Below are 17,351 nucleotides of genomic sequence, written 5' to 3' on the forward strand. Positions count from 1 at the left end.
CTTCAAATGTAACTTGCATACAACACTTCCTCAGGCAATACATTCATTGTTTGTCATTACTTCGATGAAAATTCTGTCATTAATAGTTGCACGTAAACTTTATTTTTAAAAAGACAGCTTCGCGTCTGATAATCTTTCTCTTTATTTTAAATTGGGTCTCCTTTATCACACAGTCTCATTTTTACCAGACAGCTATCTCAATGAAGTTGCCTAATGTAAATTTTGGTGGTAGGTATTCAACCAGACCTTCTTATAGTGACACCAAAATTGTCCTTTCTTCCACACAGCTGCTGCAGGAGCATGGCAGGGTATGACTTCAGTGCACAAACAGAACGAGTGTGCTCTTGACGATGCCAACATCTGAGCAAGATAGATGGTTCACATGCTGGTTCACAAACACAAGGCGACTGGCTAAAACTCAAAGCTAACATATGAGCCAAGCAGACAGTTTACAAATTGCATCATCATTTCCAGTGCATCAAATAAAGATTTGGAGCCTAGGCATAAATGCAAAAACGAGACAACTAAAAGTGCGCAGGAAATGGTGCCCAGCTAGGTGAAAAGTAAGAAAAGAAGCAAGCCCAATGGCCAATCCTCATACCCACTGTTGCAGTCCGGTTCACGTTGCTGGTAGAAATCACCCAACCAAGAGCAGTTTCTGGGAAAAACAGATTTATTTTGGCTTTGAGAGGAAGCTTCACGATGGCAGGGGAAGACGATGGCATGAGCAGAGGGTGGACATCACCCCCTGGCCAACATAAAGTGGACAATAGCAACAAGAGAGTGTGCCAAATACTGGCACGGGAAACTGGCTTTAACACCCATAAGCCCACCCCCAACAATACACTCCCTCCAGAAGGCATTAATTCCCAAATATCCATCAGCTTGGAACCTAGCATTCCAAACACCTATGTTTATGGGGGACACCTGAATCAAACCAACACACCCACCAATCGGGGTAAAGGATATGAAGGGAGGAAACACATGTGTACAGCTTTTTAAGGAAAAACACAATTTCTATTGCAAACACTTATAGGTACTATTGGAAGGTCATAGATAATGAGAGCTAAAAGAGAAAATGAGACATCCAAATGGGCGTTGTCAAAGTAAATCACATAGTTCTCACCTCAAAGGGAATAAGAAATAGTTTATTATAGAGCCAATATGAGTGGTGCATGACCCAGGAGCACAGATCCAGGCCATACAAAATTCCACACTCCAACACATTTAACAACTTCATGAACATTCATGAACCAAAGAAAATCATAAAACAAGGCACCCCCTCAGATACATTGGTAGGAAAATAAATAAATAAATAAAACAGCAAAGTCAGGGAGGGGAGATTGTCTCCACTACAGGCTCCAAATGCTGTCTGGTGATACCTCTAGACCCTGGGATGGTGGGCACTGATGGTTGGTTAGTACATTCCAATAAGGTTTCACCTGATCACCTGATAGTCACCAGGATGTTAGGTCAGACACAGAGGTGGGCAATAGGTGGTTATCCAGGGAACTAATAGCCCAAGACAACCTGGCTCTGGAATCACCACATTCCAGTTTCTCCACATGAAACCAGTTGCGCAGTGTCTCCAGACAGGTGCAGCTGTCTCAAGAACCTCAGCTCTCAGCACCGTAAGGAGCTTTGCAGACTTTCTCCCCAGTAAAAAGAACTAGTGAAAGGTATTTCCTTACTAACACTTAAAGCCTCTGAGTATTGTCCCATGGGCACTGAGAACACACTCAAGAAACACTTCTAAATTTGGGGTTAATAAAAGAAACGTGTGAGGCACTCAAGTCGTGGCTTATTTCATTTGTCATCCTCTACCCAATTCAGTGTGACAGAAGCTTTACTTGAAGTAGAAATTTTTTTAAAAAATTGAAAATTTAACAATAAGGGACCTCTACTCTTCTAGCTGGCAGTGGGCAGCAGAACAGAGTGCAGCAGTTCCCATCCCTTGGCAACCTGGTACCAAGGCTAAAACCAAGAGGTTGCTCAGCTCGCACCTACCCAGAGATTTCACACCAGGAAAAGTGAGGCAGGATGAAAAGCCAGAGGCTCTCAGCAGAGCCATAATATGCAGCAATGAGGTGGGTTAGGAAGAAGCGTCTTCATTGCTGGTGGGTGGTTAGCTAGGGACCGGCCCACAGCAACACAAATGCCCTTGCAGGCTGAAAAAAAAAAAAAAAAAATGCCGTCTAATCCAGTTTCGTCTGAGATGGCTGCAAGGAATAGCTCATGAGTAGCGACTTCCCCCTCCTAGCTCTGGTTTTCCCCCCAGCTCAGCACACCTGTGGACTGGCCCTCTCAGAGCCAGCCTCTTGAGCCCACCAACCAATCAGGTCGCTCCCTTATACACACCTGAGCCTGATGATAAGGTTCATCCTAATTGGATGTGTGATCCATGTAAATGTGCCCGGCACGTGGGTGTGGGTCTTCTTGGCTCTTGATCCCTTGTTCCCTTTGGTAAGCTCTTGACCCTTTCCCAGTATGAGGAGGATCTCCTCGGTTTCTCTTTTTCTGGGCACTTTTCTGTTTCATTTTATGTTTTTCTGCTTGGCTCCTTGTGTCCTCTCTCCTTACACTAGGAGCCCCTTACCCGCTCTGCGTCCCCTCTGACCCCCTACGTGGAGAGAGGGGTTTATCTTGGCTGCTTTGCTTTCCAGTGTGCATGAGACTCTCCCCGAAGTTCTTCCAGGGGTGTGAGGGAAGTCCGGGAAGGGAAAAATTTTTGGCGTGGACCTTCCTGCTTATCTTCCTTCTGGATCCCACTTTTTAAATAAACCTTATGGTTCATAATTTACCTTTCTCTGAGTCTGCATTTTAAATTTACTGACACGGACTCAAAGGCTGGGGTCTCTTGCATCTTTATGGACATCTAATCCCCTGGGACTCCAAACTTGCAACAGTAGGGTACAACTCCAAAAGATGCACTGATAGAGATTAGGAGCAAGGTAGTCTTTTTTGCAAGTACTTAGGGACACAGGCCCAAAAGAATGTAGATGCTGACCTGCTGCTGAGAATAGAAGGGGAGGATAATCCCACTCAAAATGGGGATTAGGTTCGGCTTCCGGATTCTTTCTCTCGGGAAGTAATTTGTGGATTACCCTAGGCACCCCCGACCATCTGCATGGGCTTTTTACAAGACTCTGTTCCTCTCCCTGACCCAACAAGCAAGGTCCTTCATAGACACTTATGCCAACTGGATGTCTAATTTATGTCTCCAAGGTTATAAGAAACGCCCAGTCCAAGTCTCCGTGCATCTGTGCACTCAGGATTCTTCCCCCTTGGGAGCTTTTCTGCATTCTATCCTTCTGTGTGTCTACATATGACAGCTATTTGTTAGTCATAAGACAAGAGGTCAAGAGCCACTGGCTTAGGGAGTTCCAGTGACCACTGGATGTCTGGCACATCAACCCCTAAGCAAAGCCCAACCAGAGTTAAGCTTCAGCACTCCAAATAACTGTACAGCTGGGGAGGAAAGGTCAAAGAATAGAGATCAATGGAGCACCCTGCCCCCACCAATAAAAGTACACTCTTAGAAAAAGGAGAATGTCATAGTGAGCAAGATTGGAATTTACAGGACAGCAAAAAAGCTACAATATAGGCCAGCTAATTTACCAGAAGAGACCAAGGGAAGATAGCTAACAAGAATTCTCCTAAAATCAAAACAACCTCAAACACTGGCCTTCAAACTAACCCCCTCTCCTCCCCTCCCATCCCCCAAACAGACCAGCACTTAACTGGATCGGATTATAGAGTCAGAATACCCCAGGCCTTATCAAAAAGTTGAGCAATTAGCAAACAAAGCATGGCATTTAACAACTAAGTGTGATACCAACAGACTGTGTAACTGACACTAGGAGCCAAAACAAAGAGCTCTAAACCCGGTCATCCAGTATGACACACATATCCCAGTCTCTGGCTTCAGGGAAGGTGACATCAGGAAAAGAATCATCTGGAATAGATAAGCCCAGTCAGAAATAAATAAGCAAATGAATTTTAAGAAGGTAGTAAGGGGCTGGAGAGATGGCTTAGCAGTTAAGCGCTTGCCTGTGAAGCCTAAGGACCCCGGTTCGAGGCTCGGTTCCCCAGGTCCCACGTTAGCCAGATGCACAAGGGGGCGCACGCGTCTGGAGTTCGTTTGCAGAGGCTGGAAGCCCTGGTGTGCCCATTCTCTCTCTCTCCCTCTATCTGTCTTTCTCTCTGTGTCTGTCGCTCTCAAATAAATAAATAAATAAATAAATAAATAAATAAATAAATAAATAAATAAATAAATAAATGAAAAAGAAGGTAGTAGGTAGAGAATCAATATTTCCAAGTGGAAAAACACATTTTCTAAAATGTTCCATTTTTAACAAAAGGTTGTAGTAAAGTGTTGAGACAGGTGAGGTCCAGAAGGCCACCCACAAAATCTGCAAAGTTAGCATATAAAAGCTGCCAGTTGGCAGGCTGGAGAGATTGCTCAGCGACTTGCCTGCAGAGCCTAACCACCCGGGTTCAATTCCCCGGTACCCACCTAAAGCCACATGCACAAAATAGTGCCTGCATCTAGAGTTCCTTTACAGTGTTTGGAGGCCCTGGTGCCCCTGTTCTAGCTACCTCTTTCTGTATCTCTCTCTCAAATAAATAATGTTTAAAAAAAAAATACCTGTTGGCAAAGGAGGAAAAGTGGAAATCTCCAAGTCATGTCAACAGAGCCAACCACCAGCATAGGCTCAGAAGCACTCCAGAGTCTGAAGATGACCAGTAACGGGAAACTTCACACCCTTGCATGGAGATTTAAAATGCTGAGACGTGTAATGTATGGAGTTGTGTGCAGAATTACATGTAATAGATGGAATAATCCTGCGAAAGCCACACTATGCAAATGACCCAAATAACCCAAGGCGAGGTGACAAAAATGCCACCACCGTTTATGCAGCAGAGTCATTTGAAGCACTAAATTTTCTCCCACCTTCAGCCATCTTCCTCTGCCTTAGAAGTGAAAATGTAATAAACTGCCTCTGCTTCTGATACCTTCTACGCATCTCTGTGTAAGTCCTTGTTCTGGAACAAAATGATCTAGGAAACCCCTCCTCCTCCATGAACTCCCATTTCTTGTGATATCACTGTGATGTAGACCTGAAGGAGGAGAGAAGCTAGTCAAGGAATGGTCAATGAGAAGGCCTACATGCAAAATTAACAGGTAAAGGCGACAAGTCACATATTATGAACTGTTCAAAGAGTGGTTTTTTTTAAAGTGTATTGATATACGATAGCAGGTGTTTTTTTTTTGTTTTTTTTTTTTACAATAGCAGTTCTAGAATTTAAAAGATAAATAATTATCTATATGAGGGGCTGGAGAGGTGGCTTATGGGTTAAAAGTGCTTAATATGGGGAGGGGGGTACAAGAATAGGCAATTAGATTAATTAGGCAGGATCAGGACAGCCCTTAAAGGGAGGGGTCTTGGTACACTACACCGATCTCAGTGTACCCTACCTGTGCTAATCCTGGGATTTAGTGCTTATCCATCTCACCCAGTTAAATCCCTCTCGAGTTTGCACCCGGCCCAGGGATGGGTGGATTTCTCCTCTAAGCCAGACCAATTGGCTGGGACACCTGGTGTAGGTGGGCCTAGGCGGGATAACACAAATCCTATATCCCCCTGGGCCCACAGAGAGAGGGGCCCATTTTCTCCTCGCTCTGGAGCTGGAAGCAGCATCTTTCTGATCTTGGGATGAGTAAGAGCTCTTTCCCACCCCAGCAGCCAACCCAGGGTTGGAAGAGACATATTTTTCCTTTTATTACCATCTTCACTTTTGATCCTTCTTAAAAGTGCACATAATTTTAAATTTTCATCTCACTGCACAAGGGGGCACATGCGTATGGAGTTTGTTTACAGTGGCTGGAGGCCCTGGAGTGCCCATTCTTTCTCTCTCTCTTCTCTTCTCTCTCTCTCTCTCTCTCTCCCTCTTTCTCTCTCTGTTGCTCTCAAATAAATAAATAAAAATACCAAAAAATAAATAAAAATAAAATTTCATCTCATATTTTTTTCTAAAATCTGTATCTGGTCACATGGACACCTGAGCTACATGTGACCAGCAAGGGCTTTTGGGCTCTGTGTGGTGCACTTCTCTTCTCCTCCCTTTGTTTCCCCTTACCTCCCAGCCTTCCCCTTTCCACACTCCCTTGTAAAATCTGAATAAAATGTGGTACTTTAAAAATCATTCTCTTGGGCTGGAGAGATTGCTTAGCGGTTAAGCGCTTGCCTATGAAGGGGGCACACGTGTCTGGAGTTCGTTTAGAGGCTGGAAGCCCTGGCGTGCCCATTCTCTCTCTCTCCCTCTGTCTGTCTTTCTCTCTGTGTCTGTCACTCTCAAATAAATAAATTAAAAAAAAATTTTAAAATCATTCTCTTGAATCTGGAATTACCAATTTTTTTGGTTAATTTACAGATATGAACTCAGGGCCTGGGGTTCCAGGAAGCACCTCAGAACCCCAATTTCCCCATTACATCATGGAGGTCCCACTGAAATATCTTGAGAATGACTTTTATACAAACAGTCACATTTTTATTGGGTTTCCCCCATGAGCCACTGGTGCACCCCAGCTGCTGCTCCGACTGCTCCTGGTCCTTTGTACTTTAGCAGGAAGAAAAAACACTCCATGAAAATCTTACTCATTTCTTACAGCCTCACACAGAGGAAAAACTAAACAGAAATCAGGTTTATGGTTCATATTTTGCTCTTTTCCTCTTGACTAACTCTGCCATGCTTGATGTCTAAACAAATAATTCCAGGCCCACTCCTGACTCACCTTTCCTTCTCTCAAATTTAAATTTAGAATGTGTCTTCCTTTTCTCTGAAATACTAAGATGTATGTTTTAACAAGTACTAGTGAACACATGGTTAATCAAAAATAGCATTCACCAGGTGTCTTTTCCCTAATCAAAGATAGCACAGAGCAGATGACTTTTCCACCATTAACGATGGTGTCCACCGTACGGCCTTCCCGATTGGAATGACAGATTCTCCTTCTGTTCTCTAACTTAACAATATCTATAAGATTTATACAGGATTACTGCCTGCAATGAGAGGGTAGAACAGCAGAACCAATTTCCCAACTTGCAATCTCCACAGTACTAGAAAACAAGCTATGATCCTGATTTAAGGTAACACTCCCAACACATGATGACTGTTCTTAATATTCATAATTGTTATTTTTTCCCTAGACTATCCTATATTAAGTAAGTTTTTTGGTGCCATAGAACACAGAGGCCAACAACATTAAAGAGATAAAAATAAATAGATTTTTCTCTTTTCCCTGTCTATATATTTTTTCCTTTAAACTGAGGTTGTAATATGTGTTTTACATAAAATCAATAAAAAGAAATTATACATGTTGGATGTCATAAGATTAATAAGAAAAATAATTTCAATGGTACTGAGATTTAAATATAATACCAAGTGTTATATTGGTAGAAGGTACTAAGAACAGAGATTAATTGAGTGTGGTTCCTCTTAATTATCCTCATAGGATCATTAAAAAAAATCTAGGATAAAAGTTTACAGAAGGACATTATAAAGATGAAAAAAAGACATTGAGTAAGTAATAAAGAAGGTGTTGAGAAAGTTGTAAAAATGGTTTCAATTTATTTTTGGTGAGTGCTAATAAAAACAGTTTAAACCTGTCACCTCAAGACCCTAACATAGACTTGAAGGCCTCTAACCCTAAAGGATTAAGGATCCTTTAGTCCCTAGACTATTCTGAAACATTCACAAATGGGGAGACCCATATCCCAGGCTCCCACAGAGCAAAGAAGGGAAAGAGGTCCCCAAAAAATTTCCCTTCCCCCACAAGGACATATAGGCTGTCAAGACAGGAGTAAATGGGGAAGTCTTCACACTTGGGCCTATCCTGCCAATGAAACTGCTTATATGTCGTGATGTAAGACACGTGCAGGGCTAGGGGAATACTAGAAGATGGGAATCCTGTCCTGGACCTTCGCTGTTCCCAGAGGCACATAGACCACAGTGTGTCCTCATTTGACTGGGGAGAAACAAGAAAATTTAGGTGAGGACTACTCCTATGAAGCCCTAATTTCCTCTCCCAAATCTGGTCAGAGAGATGCTCCCCTTCTACCAGAAGATGTGAGCCAGGATTGGACATAACCTGACTCTAGACTCTTCTACTCTTTGTCCTCCAATTCATTTCAGATGGAACAGTGGGCTTCCAAGATGCCCCAAAAGTCTCCTGTTGCCTATCTCCTTGAGAAGTGGGCTCATTTAGATCCACTAAGTTTTAGGAAAGAAACTTTTTAAATCTTTTATTGCCAAAAGACATGGCCAGAATACCACCTAGAGAATAGAGAGGAAAAAAAAAAAAAATGGCCACCACAGGACAGTTTTAAGTTCAATACAGTATTCCAACTTGATTGTTTTTGTTGAAAAAAGGGGAAATGGACAGAAGTATCCTATGTACAACTATTCTTTCACCACTGTGACCTTCCTGAGTGGGCTACTAACTATCAGTTGGGCCTGATCACCCCAGTTGCTATTAGTTGCCCAATAGCCCTTATCTCTCTAACCCCAATAAATGCTGACCCCACAGTTCCTAAAGAGACCTTACAGTCTCCCAATGAGACCCGCAAACTTTCTGAGGTGACCCTTGAGCTCCCTAAAGAGGTCCCCAAGCCTCCTATAGGGACTTCTAAACCTACTAACGGTCAAAACCTAGAAAGACCCCCACTAAGTACTGACCTTAAGGTTCTTTACTCTGAGGCCTCTAAGCCTCCTTGGGTGTCCTGTCCAAAACCTCCCTAACACCCCCTGAACCCTGTCCTCCATACCCAGAATTGTCTAACTATAGGACACCAAAGATGTTAATAAGAAAGACAACCACTGCCACTCCCAGGGCTATCTCTTCTACAAGAGTCCCCATGGGAATTCGAAATCTCTTATGTTTACCAACCTTCTTCTGTAAATGAAACAGATACAATGGGAACTGAACAGTTACTCGGAGGACCTTGACCACTATTAAGAGGTCTTCCAACAGTTCACTAAACAATATGAACTGAGTTAAGGAGATACAACTTTAATGTTAGATCAGACCCTAACTTCTGTTGGAAGACAGAAGATACGAGCTCAGGCAGTAGCAGTGAGGAACGAGTACTCTGCTGCCCATGCTGGGACTCCTAACTCTGACAATACCATGGTTCCTGCAGGGGCAAAAGCAATACCCACTCATAATCCCCAATGGGGTAAAGAAGAAAAATGGGGCATGGAGGCGTGAGTATTTTATATATTGTACATTAGAAGAGATTCGTAGAGCTAGGATCAAACCTTTAAACTATGACTTACTGTCAACTATAATAGAGGGAGAACAAAATGTGCCCATTACTTTTCTCCAGAGACTTAAGGAGAACAACATACTAATGCAATTCCAGATACCTTGGAGGAGGAAGTTCCTCCTGAAGATAAATGTTTAACTCAGTCAACACCTGATATTTGTAAACTTTACAAAAGTTGGTGGCTAGACCAAATGAAAACTTAGATGAGTTGCTCCAAGCAACTTCCGTTTATTATAATCAAAGAGCTGAGGGGAAAAAATAATTAAAAAGGGGAAAATACATTTATCATACTAATAACTGGGGGCTATCTCCACAATGCACGACCCATTTTCATTAACAAGGAGGGTCTAATGGGAGGGGGTAGATCACAGATGAGCCTAAATAATGGTACCAAACTGCCTGTATTCACTGAAATGAAAACTAATAAATTAAATTAAAAAAAAAATAACATCACTGAGAAATCATAGCGATAATGAAAGTTGATCAGAAAAGGGCTCCTCATAAGGTCTTATTCTGTACGCAGAAGGGACACTTTTATAAACACTGTCCCAAGAAAAGTCCTGTTAGGCCCCCACCAGGGCACTGTTCTAAATGCCAAGGGAAATGCTTATGCCCTCTGAATCAAAGAAATCCCTCAACAAATTGTTGATGGGCCCCGGGGCTTTCCATCCAGGCTCCTGTGATTCCAGTCCGCCTGGAGGAGCCCCAGGTAAGTTATACAGGCGGCACGGTAGGCTATAAACCTCCGCACTGACACAGCTTTATGGAGCTTGACTTTTGTCCTGGGGTTACGTCTAACCAGACAGCTGCCTTTAGGGAAAAAGTTCAATTAAGCCAACCTAACAACCTAAGGTTACTTATTTAGGAATGACATTGGCCTACCCACTCCCTCAAACCACACAGCAGCTGAGGGCTCTCCTGGGAGTTACAGGCTTCTGCGGGATTTGGATTCCAGGTTTTGCAGAACCAGCAAGGCCTTTATACCATCTTCTCAAGGAGGCACAAAAGTGTCTCTCAACCCATCTGATATGGGGACCTGAGGCATGCTGCTGTTTTCAACAAATGAAGGAAGCATTGACCCCGGCCCCTGCTTTGGGACTACCTACCCAGTCTTGGTTCTCTCTTTATGTTACAGACAGAAAAGATATAGCTCTGGGTGTCTTTAACTCAACTTGGGGACCAACCCCCCAACCTGTGGGATATCTCAGCAAAAAGCTAGATTCAGTAGCTAAAGGATGGCCTGGATGTTTAAGGGCAATTGCAGCAGCAGGACTCCTAATCCCTGAGACACATACACTAACCTTGGGAAGGTCTCTTACTGCACATACTCCCCATGACACAGTGAACATTCTTAACTCTATGGGGCACATGTGGTTGTCAGAGAGTCGAATTGTAAAATATCAAACCCTCATGACTGAGGGGCCAGAAATCACCCTGAGGTTTGCTCTTCTCCCAACCCTGCCACTTACCTTCCAGAGGAGAAAGAGCTTGAGCCCTCATATGAAGAAGACTTATTAAAAAGCTACACTGCGGGCTGGATAGATGGCTTAGTGGTTAAGCACTTGCCTGTGAAGCCTAAGGACCCTGGTTCAAGGCTTGATTCACAACCCACATTAGCCAGATGCACAAGGGGGCGCATGCAACTGGAGTTTGTTTGCGGCCCTGGAGTGCCCATTCTCTATCTGCCTTTTTCTCTCTGTGTTGCTCTCAAGTAATTAAATAAAAATAAACAAAAAGAAAAAAGAAAAAAAATCTACACTGCAACCAGACCTTAAGCAACAGCCCTCAGAAAATCCCGATCTCCAATTGTTTACAGATGGGAATTCTTTCGTTCAGGATGGAACTAGAAAAGCAGGATATGCAGTGGTAACAGAACATGGGATTCTTGAATTGGGCCCACTTCCAGCTAATATAAGTGCCCAACGAGCAGAGCTTATAGCTCTGACCAGAGCCATAAATGTTAGTGCAGGAAAATGGATGAATATTTATACAGTCTCCAAATATGCTTACTTAATGCTACATGCTCATGCTGCTATTTGGAAGGAAAGGGGTTTGCTAAGTGCATCAGGAACCCCAATTAAACAAGCTAAGGAAATTCTGCACCTTTTAGAGGCAGTCCTGCTCCCTAGTGAGGTGGAAGCCTTACACTGCCTTGGGCATCAAGAAGATGATTTGGTTATTTTAAGAAATCATCTGGCAGACTCTGCAGACGGAAGGAATGTTTTTCCTTCTGGGGGAGGATTCCCTCCTCCCACCTGAAAGGCCACAATATAACTCAAGGGAAGCCGCTGAGGCGCAGGAGGAGGGCTGCAGTTTGTATCACTATGAGGGGGGTGCCTCTGATGACTGCTTATGGCTGCCTCAGTCCTTACAATGGAAAAATCTTAAAACCTCTTCATCATATGTATCATTTGGGGAGAAAAATCTCGATCCAGCTAACAAAAAAAAAAATGTTAGTAGGAAAGGAAATAACTGATACTATGACTCAGATAGTTCAAAGATGTGAAATTTGTCCAAGTACAGACCCTTGTAATAATTATCTACCTCCCGCTGTAAGCCAAAGGCAAGGAGAATACCCAAGGGAAGACTGGAAATCAAAGGCGACGAGGATACCCAGGGAGAAACTGGCAAATCGATTTCACCCACTTGCCAGGGGGTCCCAAAACCCACTTGTGGCTGGTATGGGTTGATACCTTTACTGGGTGGGTTGAGGCCTTCTAGAAAGAAAGAACACAAGAGATGTAGTAAAGGCCCTTTTGCGTAAAATTATTCCAAGGTGACAGTGAGCCAGCTTTTAAGGCAGAAGTCACTAGAAAGGTCTCCCAGGCCTTGGGGATACAATTTAATTTCCACTGTACCTGGCATCCTCAATCCTCCAGAAAGGTAGAAAAGATCCATGACCTACTTAAAAGACACCTAACCAAGCTAATGCAGGGAGCCCAGAGCTCCTGGACCAAACGATTGCTACTAGCCTTAGTGAGGTTAAGGAGCCCTCCGGGGCAATGGGATTAACTTCCTTTGAAGCATTATATGGCAGGCCCTTCCTTTCCAGAGACCTGCTACATGATCCTGAGACTACCTGGCTCTTACCTCATATTACATACTTAGCGAAGTTCTAACAAATACTCTCAGAACTAAGACAGACTAACCCTGAACAGGATGATATCAGGGCACCTTCATTTGGTCCTGGTGACTTAGTTTTTTAGTAAAGGTATTTAAGAAGGGCCCCTCCTTAGAACCCATCTGGGAGGACCTCTACCCAGTCATTCTGTCTATGCCCACCGTGGACAAAATGACAGGCATGGACTCTTGGATTCATCACACCAGGGTCAAAAGGTGGCATGCCTCCCAGGAGACTCCTCTGGAACCCGAGACAGAGACCAGCAGCATCACCTGCCAACCAACAGAAGCCCTCAAGCTGCTCTTCAGATGACAGCCGGCTCAGACCTGAGACAAGTCCCTACTCCTGTCACTGGCGTAACTTTTTCTTCTAAGTGTCTTAATAACCTCTGTAAAAGTCAAAGCCAGTTGAAATCTTTGGGACTAAAAAGGCCAATATTTTGGCCTATGCTCCCAAATCACAAGGCCACTGGCGACAATGGGACGTCTCTAACACTGGCCCTCTGGTGAGTCAACTATCCTCCTGATCACAGAGGATACGGAGACCCAAACACAGAAGGGAATTGGTGGGTAGTCTAAAACAGGAAAGTCAGGCTAGAGAGGTGACTTAGCAGTTAAGCGCTTGCCTGTGAAGCCTAAGGACCCCAGTTCGAGGCTCGATTCCCCAGGACCCATGTTAGCCAGATGCACAAGGGGACACACGCGTCTGGAGTTCGTTTGCAGTGGCTGGAAGCCCTGGCGCACCCATTCTCTCCACCCTCCCCCTCCCTCCTTCTCTCTCTCTGTCACTCTCAAATAAATAAATAAAAATAAATAAAACAGGAGAGTCACAACTGAGGAAAAATCTGTCCTCTTGGCTTCCCAAAGAAGGGAAAACTGCTTGGCCAGCACGGCCCTGACTCATCCTAACAGATAATACCAGTATTGGAGAAGCTACTCTCAGGTCCGTAAGAAACTCCTTTGGAGAGCCATTAATGACACTCCAAAATATATCTTGGATTAAATTTTTGCCTATCTGCTTGGTCTTAAACACTGAAAGAAGAAATGTAAGAAACAAAAAGGGGTACCTCAGACCATAAATACATTATTCTCATTTTCTCATCAGGAAACATGACTCACTTTCTGTCCATGCTCCTGTTCAGCCTTCTCATTCTACCTGTCTATACTCAGGATGAGAATTTATTCCTTGTATGGGCCCAACAACATGCACAGGATAGTAATCAGACTGACTGCTGAGGTTGTGGGCTCTTACCCACTTCCAGCCCCTCTGGACTTCCATGGTAGACATCTCCTCTCCCAGGGGATGATTAGAATCAGCTACAAATAGATGTTAACCAGGAGAGAGTGACTCTAACCCAAGTTACTAGATGTGATGCCTCTCGATGGCCTATCAAGTCTACTGGGGAATGAACTGGATATAAAAAGAACTTCTCAAAGGAGGACACTGACAAAATCCTGAGGTGTGTTGGTCCCCTCTCTGACAGCTCGAACTCTATAATAACGAAACACAATCATAGATATCAGGATGGTTATTTTAAATATGGGATACATATATGTAGACAATACCAACTAAAGGTCATTTACACCAAAAGATACCCTTATGCTAGGGACAGAAACCCCATGTTCCTTCAAAACACCCTGGTACTGTTTGTTTTCCAGGATGGGCTCTAACAGCAGCTAGAGTGTTCTCTCATGAGAGGAGGAAATGTGGGGAGTGCCAGAACAGACAGATTAATTAGGCAGAATCAGGACGGCCCTTAAGGGTAGGAGTCTTAGGATGCCACACCTATCTCAGCTTGCCCCACCTGCGCCCATTCTGGGATTTAGTGCTTATCCCTCCATCCAATTAAATCCCTCTCCAGTGTGTAGGGGTGGATTTCACCTCTAAGTCCAGACCTTTCAGCTGGGACACCAGGTGTAGGTGGGCGTAGGTGGGATAACACAAATCCTATATCCCCCTGGGCCCACAGAGAGAGTAGCCCATTTCTTCCTCTCTCTGGAGCTGGAAGCAGTGTCATTCCAATCTTCAGATGGGTAAGAGCTCCTTCTCACCCCAGTAGCCATGCCAGGGTAGGAAGGGATACCTTTTTCCTTTTATTTTTATCTTCATTTACAATCCTTCTTAAAAGCACATATTATTTTTAAATTCATATTTTTTTTCTAAAATCTGTATCTGGTCACATGGACTCCTGAGCTACACTTGGACCTCATGGGCATTTGGGCTCCACATGGTGCACTTCTCCTCTCCCCACTTTGTTTCCCTTACCTCTCAGCCCTCCCCTTTCCACACTCCTTTGTAATAAAATGTGGTATTTTAAAAAACATTCTCTTGGCTGGGCATGGTGGCACACACCTTTAATCCCAGCATTCGGGAAGCAGAGGTAGGAGGATCGCCATGAGTTCCAGGCTACCCTGAGACTACATAGTGAATTCTAGGTCAGCCTGAGCTCACTCTAGTGAGACCCTACTTCAAGAAAACAAAATAGGGGCTGGAGAGATGGCTTAGCGGTTAAGCGCTTGCCTGTGAAGCCTAAGGACCCCGGTTCGAGGCTCGGTTCCCCAGGTCCCACGTTAGCCAGATGCACAAGGGGGCGCACGCGTCTGGAGTTCGTTTGCAGAGGCTGGAAGCCCTGGCGCGCCCATTCTCTCTCTCTCCTTCTATCTGTCTTTCTGTGTCTGTCGCTCTCAAATAAATAAAAATAAAAAAAAAAGAAAACAAAATAGAAAAAAAAAATTATTAATTAATTAAAAAACATTCTCTTGGATCTGGAATTGCCAATTCTTTGAAATCTCACAGCAATCCTAATTCACAGTTAAAAAAAAAACAACAGTAAAGGTAATATGTTAAAATTCAATGAAAATTATAGTGGCTCCCTTCTTATATTAACTGATTTTAAAAGTAACTGAATGACACAATGAATATATAATTCGTATACTGAAATACAATGTATTTAACAAAAATGAAAGGGATAAAAGTGTTCAGGAATAAGACAATAACAACAAATGGCAACATGAATGTATAAAATCTGCATAAACGTCTATAAAGGACTATATAAGCTAATAATTATGACAATAGATTTCTGTTGTGGCTTGAATGTGAAATGTCTCCCCACAGACTCAAATGTTAAAGTACTTGGCCCCAGCTGATGGTGCTATTTAGGAAGGTTGTGAAACCTTTAGGGGGTAAAAGCTTGCTGGAGGAAACTGGTTATGGAGGGGGAACCTTAGAGTTTCACAGTCCAGCTCCACTTCCTGTTCTCCTTCTTGCTCTCTAACTGAAGATGCTATGTGGCTTCCTGTTCCTGGGTCATGCATTCCTCACCACCTCTGGAACTATAAGCCAAAGTAAATCCTCCAGTCCTTCCTTCCTTTAGTTACTGCTCCTCAGGTGTTTGGTCACAACAAGGGTCTAATACGGTAACACAGAAGCAACATGCATTACAATAAAAACACAAAGATTTAAAGAATAGAGAATATAAAAGGGGCTCTTGTAGCTTGCTTGCAGTTGAGGTAGTGAAATTCTTATTCATGTTAACATGTAGGGCTGGAGAGATGGTTCAATGATTAAAAGTATTTTCTTGCATAGCCTGACTGGCCAGGTTCAATTCCCCAGTACCCAGGTAAAGCCAGCTGCATAAAGCAGGGTTCATTTGGAGTTCATCTGGAGTTCATTTGCAATGGCAAAGGCTATGGTGTGCTTGCTTTCACTCTCTTCCCTCTCCTCCTCCTCCTCTCTTCTCTCCTCTCCTCACCTCTCCTCTGTCCTCCTCTCTTCCCCTCCCCTCCCCTCTCCTCTCCTCTTCTCTCCTTTCTCTTTCTCCCTCCCTCCCTCTCTCTCTCGCTCCTGTTTTGCCTTCCACATGTAGGTGTATGAGCCTTCTCCAGAGAATTTTTTTCCAGAAAGATATCCCAGTCTCCCCTTTCCCATTCCAGCTGGGCAAAAAGAATTCCCCTTTGGCTTGAATCTTTCAGCTAACCTTCCCGTGTATCATAATTCTCTCTAAAATAAACTTTATAATTCATAATTTACTCTTGAATTCCTTGGGGTGTTTTTTTTTTTTTTTTACAATTCTTTGCTAAATCAGATTAAGACCCAATAGTTGGGATTCACAGGCCTGGGACCTCTTGTATTTTAATGGAATCCCTCTTTGGACCAAAAATCCTGAATCACCTATGTTCTCTGCTTGCAATAAAATAAAAACATAACAAAAAGTTAGGAATTCCAGAAAATGTAGAAATTTAAAAGCATAGTAGTAAGAAACATTGTGTCAAGGAAAGTGCAAAAGAATTTAAAAATACTTTGAGATGAAAACAAAATATATAAACACAGGATGCAGATAATGTTGACGTTTTTAATCTTTTTTGTTTTTCAAAACAATTTACTGCATCATATTTGGTAACTTATGTTTGACAACAAAAAAGAAATTACATTTACATCTGCAGGAAAAAGAAGCTGGTCTGTTACTGGAAAAAAAAAAAATCTTGGGCTCTTTAAAAATTACAAAGTCTTGGGCTTGCCTGAAACAACTGAGTGAGAAATACATTCTTAGAAATATAGGGCTTCAAGTATTACAAACCTGTGACACTGTGGATAAGTTCTAGCACGTTTTTCTGCATATCGTGAACAAGGCCTGCTGAGGTTTTTAACTATTAGTCTCTTGATCAGTCATAGAATGGTAGTCAGGAGTTCTGCTCTCTAACTTCAAGCCGTGGTAGATTTTCTTTTATCACTCACAGGTGAAAAAGTCCTACTTGCTAATTTGTTGGTGACACATCACAGTGCATTTGGTTCTTGCATGACAGTTTTAACAAGTTTGGCCAAACAATGCTTTAAGGTTTGCATTGCTATTTTTCAGTCTTCAAGTTTGAGTTAAAATTAAGATCATTCCAACTGGTTCCTTC

The 17,351-nt window shown here is 43.1% G+C and overlaps 1 protein-coding gene across 1 annotated transcript in view; it reads right to left on the reverse strand.

Moving 5' to 3' along the window:
- Crppa (CDP-L-ribitol pyrophosphorylase A) overlaps positions 1–17,351 on the reverse strand; it is a 318,445-nt gene that overhangs the window by 265,516 nt on the left and 35,578 nt on the right. The window lies entirely within an intron of this gene.

This window comes from Jaculus jaculus, chromosome 16 (assembly GCF_020740685.1).
Source record: "Jaculus jaculus isolate mJacJac1 chromosome 16, mJacJac1.mat.Y.cur, whole genome shotgun sequence".
Lineage (NCBI taxonomy): Eukaryota > Metazoa > Chordata > Mammalia > Rodentia > Dipodidae > Jaculus > Jaculus jaculus.